This window comes from Anser brachyrhynchus (genome assembly GCF_964034855.1).
Source record: "Anser brachyrhynchus genome assembly, chromosome: 15".
NCBI classification, from domain to species: domain Eukaryota; kingdom Metazoa; phylum Chordata; class Aves; order Anseriformes; family Anatidae; genus Anser; species Anser brachyrhynchus.
The window spans coordinates 14,415,443-14,428,231 of record NC_137733.1 but is presented as its reverse complement, the minus strand read 5'-3'; the positions used below and the strand labels follow the sequence as shown (position 1 = coordinate 14,428,231).

The following is a 12,789-nucleotide window of genomic DNA, read 5'->3' as shown; positions in this document are numbered from 1 at the left end:
AGTCTCTTAATGTTTAGGCAATAAAAATGGGGTTTGTTCATTTGTATACAGACAGTTTCTTAAATAAGAGTTCATATTTTAAAACGATGACACCCTTATTTGCCATAGACCACACTGAGCATCAGTGGTTGTCCAGGAAGAGAACTCAGGACTTGTGAAAACCATTCCTTTGCTTTATCCACGAGGCCTCCTGGTCTCCTCTGTATTCTAAGGACTTAACTGTATTTAAGATACAGACTGGGTGTCTGCAAACCTCACGCATCATTCCCATATGCTCTTTTTTTTCCATTCCGTATCCTGAAAATGAGCCTCTTACTGAGTCATTTGAGAAGCTGATTCCTTGCCTAACTGAATTCTAAGCCTTTAACCATCCCCTATTGATAACTCTCAGCCTGCAGCTGGATGGTGAGGTCAGTCTCCTGGGTGAGAGTGGCTGTCTTCTCTGTTCCTTGACACATTCTTTGCATTTCTGCATCTTTCGTATGGTGCTTCTCAGCTCCTCTTCCTTCAGTTACATTTCCTTGTCCTGCTGGGCCCCATCCAGCAAAAGTTCCACCTGGAAGTAAGGGGTTCAAGGGATGAGGTTCCCAAAACAAACTTTTTCCATTGTGATGGTCCCCAAAAGCTTGAGTATCTTGTTCAACACTTTCTTTCTTCTCAGCAGGAAATCATCTGAGTTATCCAGCCTGGATTTAAGTGAAGAGAATCTGGGCTGGAACTGCCCTTTTATGCTGACAATGTGGTCCCGCTTAAGAGAAGTGAACCAAGCAGCTTTGTTTCAGCTGTTAAATGTTAATGAATAGTGAAAGCTTGTATTCCCATGCTCAGAACCTCTCCACCTCTCTGTGCTGTTTTTAGAACTGGGAAGTCCAGGTCTTGAATTTCTAAGGTGTTCTCTTTCCAGTCCCTGGAGTTAGCAGCTAAGACTCAGCTTTCAGGGCTTTCTCCATTTACTAACTTTTCTGGCATTGATTTGGAAAGCAATCAGTCAGGCCCATTGCCCTATTAATAATTAACAAGCAAGTCACTAGCTTTCAGTGTCTTTACTCAAGTGAACATGGCTGCTCTTTTTTTTCCTGGTGCTTATCTTTCCTGCCCAGACGTGCCAAGGTTCTCAGTGTCTGTAATTGCCACTGTTTAATTCCGCAGAACAGGACAACCTCGGAGTATTTTCCTCACCTTATTGTACAATTTCCACCTGCCTCAGAAATGCAGCTGCGAAACTTCTGGACATTCCTCTGAATTGCCAGAATATGTGTGGCTTAGAAACAACTGTTTCCAGGCAATGTATATAGGGGGTCTCAAACCGTTCATGCTCAGTCACACTCAACAGAATGCTGGAGTCAGTATGTTGTCTAAATAAAATGGGATAGGCTGAGATGCCCCTCAGTTCTTTGGCGTGCAGGAATCACAGCAGTTTGCAGACAGAGGAAAAGGTATGACAGAACTGAATCTGTTTAAAAAATGCTACTGTGATTGTAGAAATTATAGTTTCCTTGCAATGAAAGAAACAAATGCTGCTCGTAAACAGGAAGCTAATTGAAAGGACATTTTTTGCTTCCTTCTCTTTCCTCTTTTCCATCCTGCAGTTGCAGATGTTAAAGGTGCACAGACCAAAACCAAAATCTTGTATCTTGTAAACGTAAGTATCATAATTGAGTTCCATGGAATTCAGTGTATCACCATGTGAATTAGGGTTTCTGGATGGGACTGAGGCTTACATCTGAATTATAGAGATCCTCCAGTTGTTGGCCTTCAAAACCTTTTCCTTGATGAAACCCAAATGTGCCTTTGTGCTCTCTTGCAGCAGGAAGCACAGTAGTCTCAGTAACAATGGAAAAAATATATATATTAGTAATCTTGTGGCTGTTGACTTTAAGAATAAGGTCAGGGGCTGTATCTGGCCCACTTTAACCTTCATCCATAATTTGAAATTTAAGGATGGAATAGTCTGAAGGAGTGATGAATACTGTATAATTATTATAGAAGTTAGGAAATGCAGATTTTAGGTTCTTGCAAAGAGCAGAATGCTCCGCTTCCATGGCTGTTACAATAGATACCTTCATTATGTTATGACAAAAACGTATGTGCAAATTGATGATATATGCTGCTAATATTAGACAGCTACAACAGTCTCCTTCCATTTTCCTTTCTAGTCCTAATTGGATAAGTGATCAGTTAGTAGGATTTTTGCCTGACTAAGGAATAGTAAAGAGCAAGTGAGATTTATTACAAAGCTTAAGGTGTACTCCATTTGCATTATATTAACTGTAGTGTCTGATTAAAAGTCAGGTTTGGGAGCATGTGTAAGAGAGAACATTATATTCATGAGGAAATGGGTTGCTGTAGAAACTAACTCTGCAGCTATATCTACACCAAAGGCATGCTGAGTCATAACTGCCATCAATTTATTTAGCTCAGTTTGGCAGGAGTAAACAGTACCTTGTTATGTCCGATTCTGTTCTTCTCCCCCAGGTCAGTGGAGTCAAGCAGCAGCTCTGATGACTTCTTACTGTTCACCAACCCTGGAGGGATTATGCTGGATTCAATCTCTGGTATCTAAAATAAGAAAGACAGGCATAATGATAAAAGAGCTACAGTTGTGCAGAAAGGCTAATCACTGCTTAAGATACTCTCCGGTTTAGCTTCCTAGCCCCACGGCCACGACACTGGCATACTGGTGCTTGTGGACATTTGTCTATCTTTGCAAAGGGAAAGTTCTCAGAGGGGGGTGCAGGAGTGTTAAAAGTAGACATTCGTACCCACTACCTCTCTTTTTTCTCATGGACAAGATCACTCACTGCCCAGGATGCATATCTCTGTCATCTGAACGTGGAAGACATGCATTCAGTAATAGTGTTGGAATTCAAACAGCATGACTAACTGCCTTTTCACAGCCGTTTTGTTTGCTGTTCGCTGCCCTTCAAGTTCAATATATATTACGTGGAAACTTACCTTCCTCTTCCCCTTTGCACCTCTGTTTCCATGGTTGATCCTGGGGAAAAAAAAATGGTTACTGGAGACAATGGAGCCTCAAAAATAATGGTGCCAGTTTGTCTAGTTAAAGGTCAGGTATTGGTCATGTATTTCCTAATTCTTTGGGTTTCTGTCACAACATGAGAGGATTATTAGACATCCCATCTCTAGTCATGGCACTGGGAGCACCTCTCAGACTAACATTCCCTTGAAACTCCCAAGGTGGTCTGTGAAGCGATGACCCGAGTTCTGTCGTTGCTGAATAAAGATTTCTGTTCAGCCTGCCACAGCTTGTGCTGAAGGCACCGTGTGGCTTTGCCTGAGGATTGCTCTACAGTGCTAGACACCCACCAGACTGTTAGAATTCATTTGGAACAATGCGGTGGATGAAATGTGGGCATACACTGTGCAAAGTGTGCAAAACTAACAGGAGTTACCAGGGCTGGGGAGAGAAAACCTCCTGTTTTATAAACTCATTCACATTTCATGACTGGAAAACAAGGAGACAAACAAACAAAACACAACAAGGTATGAGATGAGCCTGGTTCTTCATGGCCCAGGGGAACATGCTTACATGCATGGTGTGAACCCTGAATATTCGTCTGTAGAAGGCACTTGAAGCAGTTCAGGTAAATGTCACTTCGTGATTCTGGCTTACGGTGTTATTTAACGTTTCCTTTGGGGTTACCATCATACAAATAGCTACCAATGACAAGACGTGCTATCCACCAGCAAGCCTGTAGGATGATAACAGCACTTTTATTTGCTGGGTGCACCATCCCCTAGAGACAGAAGCATGTTACAGAGGACAGGCAGCACGTAATAGCCTCATTTAGGCTTATGTGAAAATTCCTGCATGGCTGTCAGCAATCAAGAGAGGGTGAAGTGGCAGCATGATGCATAATTACAGCAAAAAAGAATGTCTGAAAGGACTGAATTGAATTCATCCATACTTGTATCAGTTGGCAGTCAGTTTGGATGCCATAGAAATAATAATGCAGGACTTTTCTTGTAATGTATTTGCTCTCTTCACATGTGATTTTTCAGACCAACATGCTGACAGGCTTCTGTAGATCTTTCTTGTACTGCTTCCACCAGTCGTGACAGGTAGTGTAAGTACCATGACACCAGCTTCAGGAAGGCGTACCAAGTCCTTAGGGTGCTGGCCTGCATCTCGAGAGGCTGGGTTGTAATTCTCTGCCATGTCCTTCCTGTGTAACCCTGGGCAAGTCTCTTAGAGAGGTTTCAGTCGCCTAAACATAGTGCATTTTAGGTGTGTTTGGGTATCACCAGCCGCCGCTCCAGCAGGGCACGGGTCTCCTCTAAGCCCTGTGTCATATCTTTTTGCCCCGTGAGGATGTCCCAGATAACCAAGGACAATTTAAAACGCTAGATGCCAAAGTTTTGGTAACTGAACAGCATCCTTCCCTCTTTCAGTGCTGTATTGGTAAAATGAGGGTAACAGCATTTGCCAGCATTGGGAAGGGTTGAAGATAAACTAGGGAGACAGAGCTGCTGCTCAGTACAAAAGCATTGATGGCAGTTTAAATACAAAGGCATCGACGATTGCTTACCCCACGGAAGTTGGAGGTAGACATGAAAGAAGACCCTCTTTTCTGCCTCTCACTGCCATCAGCTAAAATCAATATTATTGTGCAGAATATGTGAGAGAGGCTCTTGAGGAGGAGTTTCGCTGAAGTGGTGTACTGTAGCCTCCAACATAAATCTGTCTTAACTGACTAAAGTTAGCAGTTCAGTCCTGTCTGAATAAACTACTAAGCAAGTAAAAAAAAATGCATTACTTTACCTGCATTATTTCTTGGTTTAGAGGCTGCTCCTTTTATTTTTTTCTTTTTTTAATTGCTTTAAGGGAATCCTTGGACCACGATTGAACACAGTCCTTGGAAAAGAAGAGAAGCTGCATTCGCAACAGTATGTTGGCATACACGGTTTTTTGCACTCTGAGTCAGTCTCCTTGGTGTTACACTGGTGCTGCTTTACCAGTTTAGCATAGGCTGAGATGGAGTTGCACATGCAGGCAGTAGAAATAAAATCTGAGCCCATCTATTCGATAGCTTGAAATCTGAAAAATGGTCTAGTTTTTCCTAGGCCATTTCCTATTCACCTTTCAACTGCAGAGCCCCGAGTTGAGCTGATGACAATCCTTGTAGGCAGCAAGTTTTTCTGGTTGATAGAAACCTGACATTTGTCTGGGCAGCAGAAGGCCACTGACTGCCAGGAGGGGATTATTTAGCTTGTCATTAAGCCAGGACTGCACTCATGCTTCCATCTGTGCAAGCATGTTTCTGCAGCAGTGCTTGGTATTGCCTTCAGTGAGCAAAGTGAACAGTGTGCCTCTTTTGGTGCTGGAGGGGCAGAATTTTCAAGGACAGAGCTAGATCGTCTTTCAGCATGGAAGAGAAGCATACACAGGCTGTTACCTGGATGAAGAGAGCATTACGCTGACAGGCTTAATCCTTTCCACAAAAGAATGATGGGGAAACACTGGGGGCCAGAACTGATGACATTTACTTGCTGACATGTTGCGCTGACAATATTGATTGTACCACATAATGTTCACCCTACCTGCACCTCCTCCTTAAAGAGGACCCAAAGCACGCTGGATTTCTGGAGCAAGCCTGCCACTGCTTCATTCGGGGGATCCTCCTTCCTCTCCAGCCACCCTGCTACATGGAAAGGAGCGGGGAGAAAAAGACATGACCAGTCCAGACAGAGAGAATATCCCAGTAGCACTGCATAAGAAAGCAGATTTCTTCTCATTAACCTGGCTAAAGAGAGGAAGAAATCCTCTGTGGGTGTAAGAAAAAGAAGTAAGTGAATGCTGACGTGGGAACAGCATTAATGCACTCTCTGGAGTCTTGGGACTCGTGGGAGGCCCTTGCCATGGAAAGCACAAATGCCCTGAGTAAGGGATTCTGCAGGATTGTGAAAGGAAAGGATGTTGCGGAGAGATTATATTTTTGCCTTTTAGGCTCGTACGTTTATACTCTGACAGGGGACAATGTGGTTTATAGACTGGTGTAACGATGTGCAATCAGAATGTATCTTGGCACAGTCAAATGCCTCTTTCAAAAACCTGCTCAGTGGCAAGAAGGGAAATAGCTGCTAAGTGTAAAAAGAGGGAGCGAAGGACCTGTGATTCATGCTCTGATCATGTTCTGTCAGTATGTCTGTGCAGTGGAGTCGTATGAATAACTAGTGGAGATTGATAATATGCTTAAATACTGTTCCTGCTGCTAAGCATTAGCATGGCTGCTTGACAGCACAGCAGAGAGGCCAGACACGTTCACCGGGAAAGGCTAGGCAAGCTGCAGCGAGCTGCAGGACTCTGGCTCTTCCAGCAATGTGTGAGCAGCAGAATCGAAAATGAATTTAATCCTTTGGCTAACGTGCCTTTTGGGTAGCTTTCCTACAGCTTAGTGTTACTCGAAACAAGCTATGGCTTGAGTTTTTGGGGTTTTGTTCCTTTTCAGACTATCTGTAAGGATTATATTTTAAACCAAGGCCAGTGGCAACATGTTGAAGAGTCATGAAACTGCCTTGCTAGTCTTTGTACGTTAAAATGCCCAACTGTTGCATCACTGTCAGGCATTTACTCAGTGTTTTCTATTAAATGTTACTGAAAAGGACTTTTGAGATGCACATTTCTGCGTGGCAGAGCCAGTGTCTGGCTGCAGTACTCCTGTAAGGCAACAGAGCAATGGTAATTTGCACCAGCAAAGTACTTTTCCCAGTGCTGCTGTATGTTAAAAGCCATGGAAGTTTGATGTGATCCATACGTGCAGAGGGCTTGGCCTCGTGTCTAACCTTGCTAAGAGCATGTTCCAGCTTAGCCAGGGGTGCTGCACATACTGTGGCCAGCATAAAACACCAGCTCAGGGGAGCTTCTGCCTCTTCACGTTTGCCTCCCTTGGGCTGGAGGAGGCTCGGTGATTTGCCCAGGTCATAGCTGGCAGCCTTGGGGAACGTGTGCTGCTCTTCCAGGATGGAGAAAATGCCCATGGGCTGGGGGGATGGAAAAAAAAGCATCAGGGTATCGATAGAGTCGTGCCACTGGTCCATTTTCTGCACCATGTTTCATCCTTTCACCCTGGACCTGGTAATGTTCTTCTGGAGCCTGCCAGAATTCAGACCCGTGAGGGAAGCAACTTCGTCAGCCACTGTTGGAGGGAAAAAAATCACCCTTCCCCTTAATGCATACTCAGGAAAATGGTTACAGGCTGTGCTTTCAGGGACAGGCAGGCTCTCCGGTCCTGCTGGGGACAGACTGGGAAGGACAGAAGTCTCAGCTCTGTCCCTTCACACACACACCATTCGGCAGAACTTGCTGGATGGAGAGGAGGCAATAATACACACCTCAGACAAGGTGTTACAGCAACTGCTCTGTATCTGGGCTCCCATATGCTCCGAGAGGTATGCGTCTCATTGCTCCACCATGGCTCCAAGAAACACCTGCAAAGCAGGGCTCTTCAGCAAAGAAGGATCAAGTCCTTAGCTGACAGCTCAACCATCTGGCTAGGCCTGCTGCCCTGTGGCAGCTGCGAATGCCAGCTCTGACTCTCAATAGCACATCTGTTCATTTAAACAACAACAACAAAAAATCAGTGTGTTGTTTAGGGTCATTTGATATTCCCTGGAAACAGAGTCTGGCTTTAGCAGCTTCTCCAGTCCTAACAAACTGGCTGAGCTCGTAGCAAGCTGGCTTTGTCCTGGTGTGTAAGCTCTCAGCCTACCTTCTTGGTGTCCACCTCTGCCTGCTCCTCTCTTGGCTCCTGCTTGAACTTCGTAGCGCCGAAGTGCATGAAACCCCTAGCCAGCTTGTAAACACAGATCTTCTCTTCTGGACCGAAGCCCAGTACATCAAAGGCCACCTGGCAGAAGGGACGGAGAGCCACTCAAAGGGATTCTTAATCTGCACCATAAACTGGAATCCGGCCCATAATGCTAGACATCTAAAATAATTTTCCAGCCCATTGAAATTTGACCAGCCAGGTCCCTTCAGACTAACATGGGACAGAGTAGCTTAAAGTTGCTGTGAGCCAGCATTCTGCTCGGCTCTCCTGTACTGATTTATGCTAGCTAAGGACCGTGTGCTTTGACTGCAGTTGTTCCAAGTGCCTCTGCGATGCCACAAGCAAAATGCAACGTATTGTCTAGGGTATCAGCTCGTTCCACTCTTCACCACGCTTTTTAAAATCAGCAGGACGTGAGCAGCAGCATCCCCTCGCAGCGACTGTCCCACATCTCAGCTGGCACGGATAAGGAGGAGGCGTTAGCTCTGCTGGCAGCACTGTGCCTTGCTCCCACTGCGTGCCCAGGGACGGGGGAGCCCACGACTTGGAGTACGCCGGAGAATCTTGCAGACAATGTGCTACTCGCGAGCCATGATTTGGGGCTGCCTGTCTTAGTGGCTATGAAAATCGTAGCTGCTTTGTACAAAAGGCTTGTTTGCAATGTACAAATCCTGGAAGCTGTAAAATACCAACAGCTGCTAGAAAGGGCACTGTAAGTTCAGCAGCTGGAGACTGTTTGATCTTTCTGTAGCTCAAGTCCTGCTTATAATAATAGTCTCGGGAGCCAGCAGATATTCCCAATAAGCTCTTTTCGCTATCAGATACTCTTCAAAATGATATTAAAAAGGAAAATGTGTGTCAAAACCAGACAAAGGGTCAAGTCTTCCTTTACAAAAGCTGCTCCTAGAGATTACATATGCATGTGAGATGAACAGGTTCTAACCCATGGTCCTTGCCTCAGTTTTCAGATCTGTCAGTTTTCAGGCTTCAAACAAACACTATAGCCAGCTTGTTTGAAATCCTGCAAACCCCAGGCCATTGAATGTTAACCAGAAACTCCTACGTCAAGGTCGTTTGCTCTGGAGCAAATGTTTTACATCCAGGCTTCAACTTAGAGAGAACTGAACAAATCTTTACATTATTGCTAGCTGCTCTTCCAGTAGTTCATTTATCCTCAGGTTGAAGAAGCTGAATTTTATTATTAGGAGGACCTCAGGCTGGGGGCAGCGTTGTGTTTGCCGCATCAATTTCATCGATGTTTCTGCAGGCTAACATTATTAAGAAGTGGCTCTTCTCATTGCCCAGGTTGTCTGCTGTGATGCCACCTCGATGCGTCGCGGATTGGGAACGGGCACAAGAAGCGGTTTCTGCAGCAGGAGACAGACCAAGAGGTTATTATACCAAATGCCCTAATCAAGGCACAACATGAGCTTTTTGGCTGCAGACCGAGGGTTCTTCTAGGTTTCAATTCCTGAGCACATTTTGAGTGTATCACTTTAGAAAAAAAAAAAGCCATTTTGGGGATGAGTTGCTCAGGCTACCGAGATTCTGACATAGCAGCTGCATCAATGTAAGTGGGATTGAACACCCAAACCTTTTCAACATTTATTGAAAAACTTGTCCTGGCTGTCTTTCCTGTCCTGAGGAGATGTAAGCAATTGACATGAGGCAGCTCAACCCTTCAGTTTGAAAAGGATTGGTTTTACTTCAGTGGCAGCCCTGCCAGAACAAGAGGGGCCTCGCTGCGCATTGATCAAAATACAGGAAGACAGCTTTCTTTCCTCACTCTGGCCTGCCTAAGGAGAAGTCACTTGCAATCCTCTTCTTCCTGGACATGAAGCAACAACCCCTCCACTGCACTGAACCTGTTTCAATCCCTAGCCAAGTACATGGTTCTTGTGAGTAGGTTTCTTATTCTGGAAACAGAGGATTGAGCAGGGAAGGCTGCATTAAAGGGAGTGAATCACTTGAACACAAAATGCCATTATCAATAAATTCAGGTTTATTCTTGGAGATAATCTGGTAGAAGAGGTGATAACCTCTCTCCTCTGCTTCCTGGGGAATGACACGTCTTCTCTAGATCTGAAACATGGGAAGAAACACATCCAGGTGCAGGTGGCAGCCAGAGATTGAAAAATTGCAGCCCCATGTCAGTGAGACTGTACGTTTTGATACCAGTGAAACCAGCAGTTCACCAGTGTCCTTTGGAAGTCCTGTAAGTGCAGCATAGCTCATAATATCCTTCACTGATGCTCTCCGAGAACGCTTTTAAGCTTCACAACAGTTCCCTTTGGGATAAGGTTTAGTACAGCTATTTTGGCAGCTCGTGATGTGGAGGCGAAAAGATGCCATCGCTTTTCCCGTTGTGTCAGTGCTGGGTTCAGGAACAGGTCTCCGGACTGACTCATCCCACTGCTAAGCATCCTCTGAATTGCCCGTGCAACGTTTGGAGATTGATCTGTGAAACGCCCCCCTGTACTGCCCTTTCTTTCTGAGAAGAGCTCTGGAAAAGATGTTTTGTGTGCTGTAAACTCTCTGCCAATACCTCCTGTCAGGCCCTAACATGGTTAGTTTGACTTCTGGTATTGACAGAAAGCACACTTCCCCAGACCTCGGGGTAGCGATTCATTCGGCTGTACCAAATAACCAGACTTCGCTGGCTGTCCTGGCTGGGCATTTTCATCTTTGCCTCTCGGCTGAAGCCATCTGTCCACAAAGGCCTGTAGGTGAAAGGGATCGTGTGAGTTCTTCAGACGAATTTGGGTTGGATCGAACCACCTTCATTGTTAATTGTAGCTAGTCCGGGTGACTTCAAGAAGCACTGATGCAATCCCTGCCAGCAGAGCTCCAGCGAGGGTGCAGAAGGGCCCTGAGCCAGTGCTGCTGCTTGCGCAGTGAGGGTCTGTCCATGCCCTCGCTCTCCCGGCCAGGCTGGAAGGAGCTGCAAGCTGCCAGAAAACAACCTGAAACCTGCCTTGGCCCACGGTCCAGAGAGGCAAACCCAACATATGGTCTCTTGGTGTGATGCGAATCTGGGATGAGTTGAAAGTAGGAGGGATGCAGACAATCCCACATTAAAGAATAACCGGTCCATATGTTTCCTCTCTCCTTTTTCTGCATGCTAAAGGGCTTTAGTCAGGAAGCATAATGGGGTCTTTTTACCTTGCGAGCTGGGATTTGAGGTTCTCAATTTAGTCTTAGGTGCACGTGTGCAAACAAAGAACAATACACCTTCCCTGGACTGTTATTTTTAGGATCTTGATTGCAAGACAATTATAATGTTGTGCTGATGAATGTGAGTAACGGTTGCAATGTAATTGTAGAAGGAAAAGTGCACAGCTTTGGGGGGAAGCATTGTGCCTTTTACGTGTTCACACAGAGCCTCGGAGTCAACTAAAGAAAGAAGAAATAAATTTGTCATCATCTAAAGCACGTAACTCCACTGTGGAAGCAGGGCCAGATTTTGGGTTCATCTGCAGCAGTGCAGATTCCTCGAGTTAACAGAATTAGTTTCAGATTTTCTCAGGCCTGATGTAATCAGAACAGGGTCCATTCAGCCCCAGAAAAATCCAACGCAAAACAAATATAAAGAATTCTGTGGTTACTCAGAGCTCTCAGTGCTAGCCCTAGCCAGCTTGCTTGTGCTACCAAAGTGAATTTGGATAAATTTGCCCTACATGAGAAAATAAAAGATGAGTCTGTTAATCAAGATTGCAATATCTGTAGGAAAACAGAAAGTAGCTGAGAGGTTCTTTGCGTTCATCAGGGAGAGACAGCAGTGCCTGTAGGGGCAAATTTGCAAGTCAGTGAGAGGAAATTTAATCTTTTCAAAGATCAGATCTATAAAAAAACTCTTTCTTCTTGGATTCTGTATTAGAGCTTAAAGAAATCCTCCTTCTCTGCAGCATATGGCAGAAGTATGTAGCACACAAACAGAGAAATGAGACTTCAGTTGAAAACCCCAGTGTTTTCCATTTTCACTGTCAATTTCAAATTTAAAAATAATAATCTGGAAAAAAATGAAAGCATTTTGAGTCTGCAGAAGTAAACAGTGAAAGGGCATTGATTTGGGATTGATCAAAACAATTTTTTTCTTTTGACATATAAGAACATAAAGACAAAATCCACTGAAACACTTGGTTCAAGGAAATGTAAGATCTTAGAAAATACACACAAACTGCAATGCTTTAGGAAGCACTTGAAACTAATTTTTGTTTTTATTATTCTGATAGGGAACATCTTTGTATGATCTGCCAGGGACCTAACAGTGAAATCCAGAGATCTGGTACTTGCAAAATGGGAGAATTGTTGTTCCTCTTAGTCTTGGCATTACCACAGGCCTTGAGAACAGGTTTGCTTGGATGATTTGATTTTCCAGTGATCCCTATAGAAAGAAGCAGATGAAAGTCAGTGTCAGCAGGATGCTAAAGGACTTTAGGCTTTGAGCACAGCTACTCCTCACCATCCAAAGCAACCCAGTAAGTACATTTGCTCCCGCAGAAAGCTGCTGTGCTGCTGGGAGGAACTCTGCAGGCTGTGCTCCTCCATCCATCCGGCACCTCTGCCTTCCCATCTGCAGCCTGTTTGCCAGCGCTGCTGACAGCAGCAGAGCACCAGATGACCTTCTCATTTCCTCCGTCTTGCCAGCTCCAAATTCTCCACTAGGCAAAGTTAGTATGGAAAACAAACATCATGTTGGCACGAAAATAAAGCAAATAAAAGGGCAGATTGTGCAGCAGCAAGGGGAAGGATTCAAGAGGCAAGTAATGCGGCAAGTAAGAGGCAGGAATTGCTTGAAAGGGGGTTGATGCACCCTAGCCCTGCTGTGGATCTGGGCAGGTGTCGAGGTCACCTTCAAGACCTTCTCAGGTTCATCCCTACTAAAGGCTTTCCACAAGGGTCCAGCCTTGTGGATTTGGGGCAGGCCAGGAGTCTGGTTGATCTCCCCGGTTCCAAGAAGCAACACCAAACGCAAGGTACAATGCAATTTTCAGTGCTT

At 44.9% G+C, this 12,789-nt stretch overlaps 1 long non-coding RNA gene across 2 annotated transcripts in view; it reads left to right on the top strand.

Annotated features, from left to right (window-relative positions):
- LOC308178578 overlaps positions 1-12,783 on the top strand; it is a 32,677-nt gene extending 19,894 nt beyond the window's left edge. The window contains exons 10-12 of one of the 2 annotated variants that reach the window (XR_013939833.1): positions 1,590-1,642; positions 2,476-2,555; positions 4,847-12,783. This is a non-coding gene — a long non-coding RNA (uncharacterized lncRNA). Of the gene's footprint in view, positions 1-1,589; positions 1,643-2,475 lie in introns of both variants that reach the window. The other variant, XR_013939832.1, reaches the window with a different exon arrangement.
- The last annotated feature ends 6 nt before the right edge of the window (positions 12,784-12,789 follow it).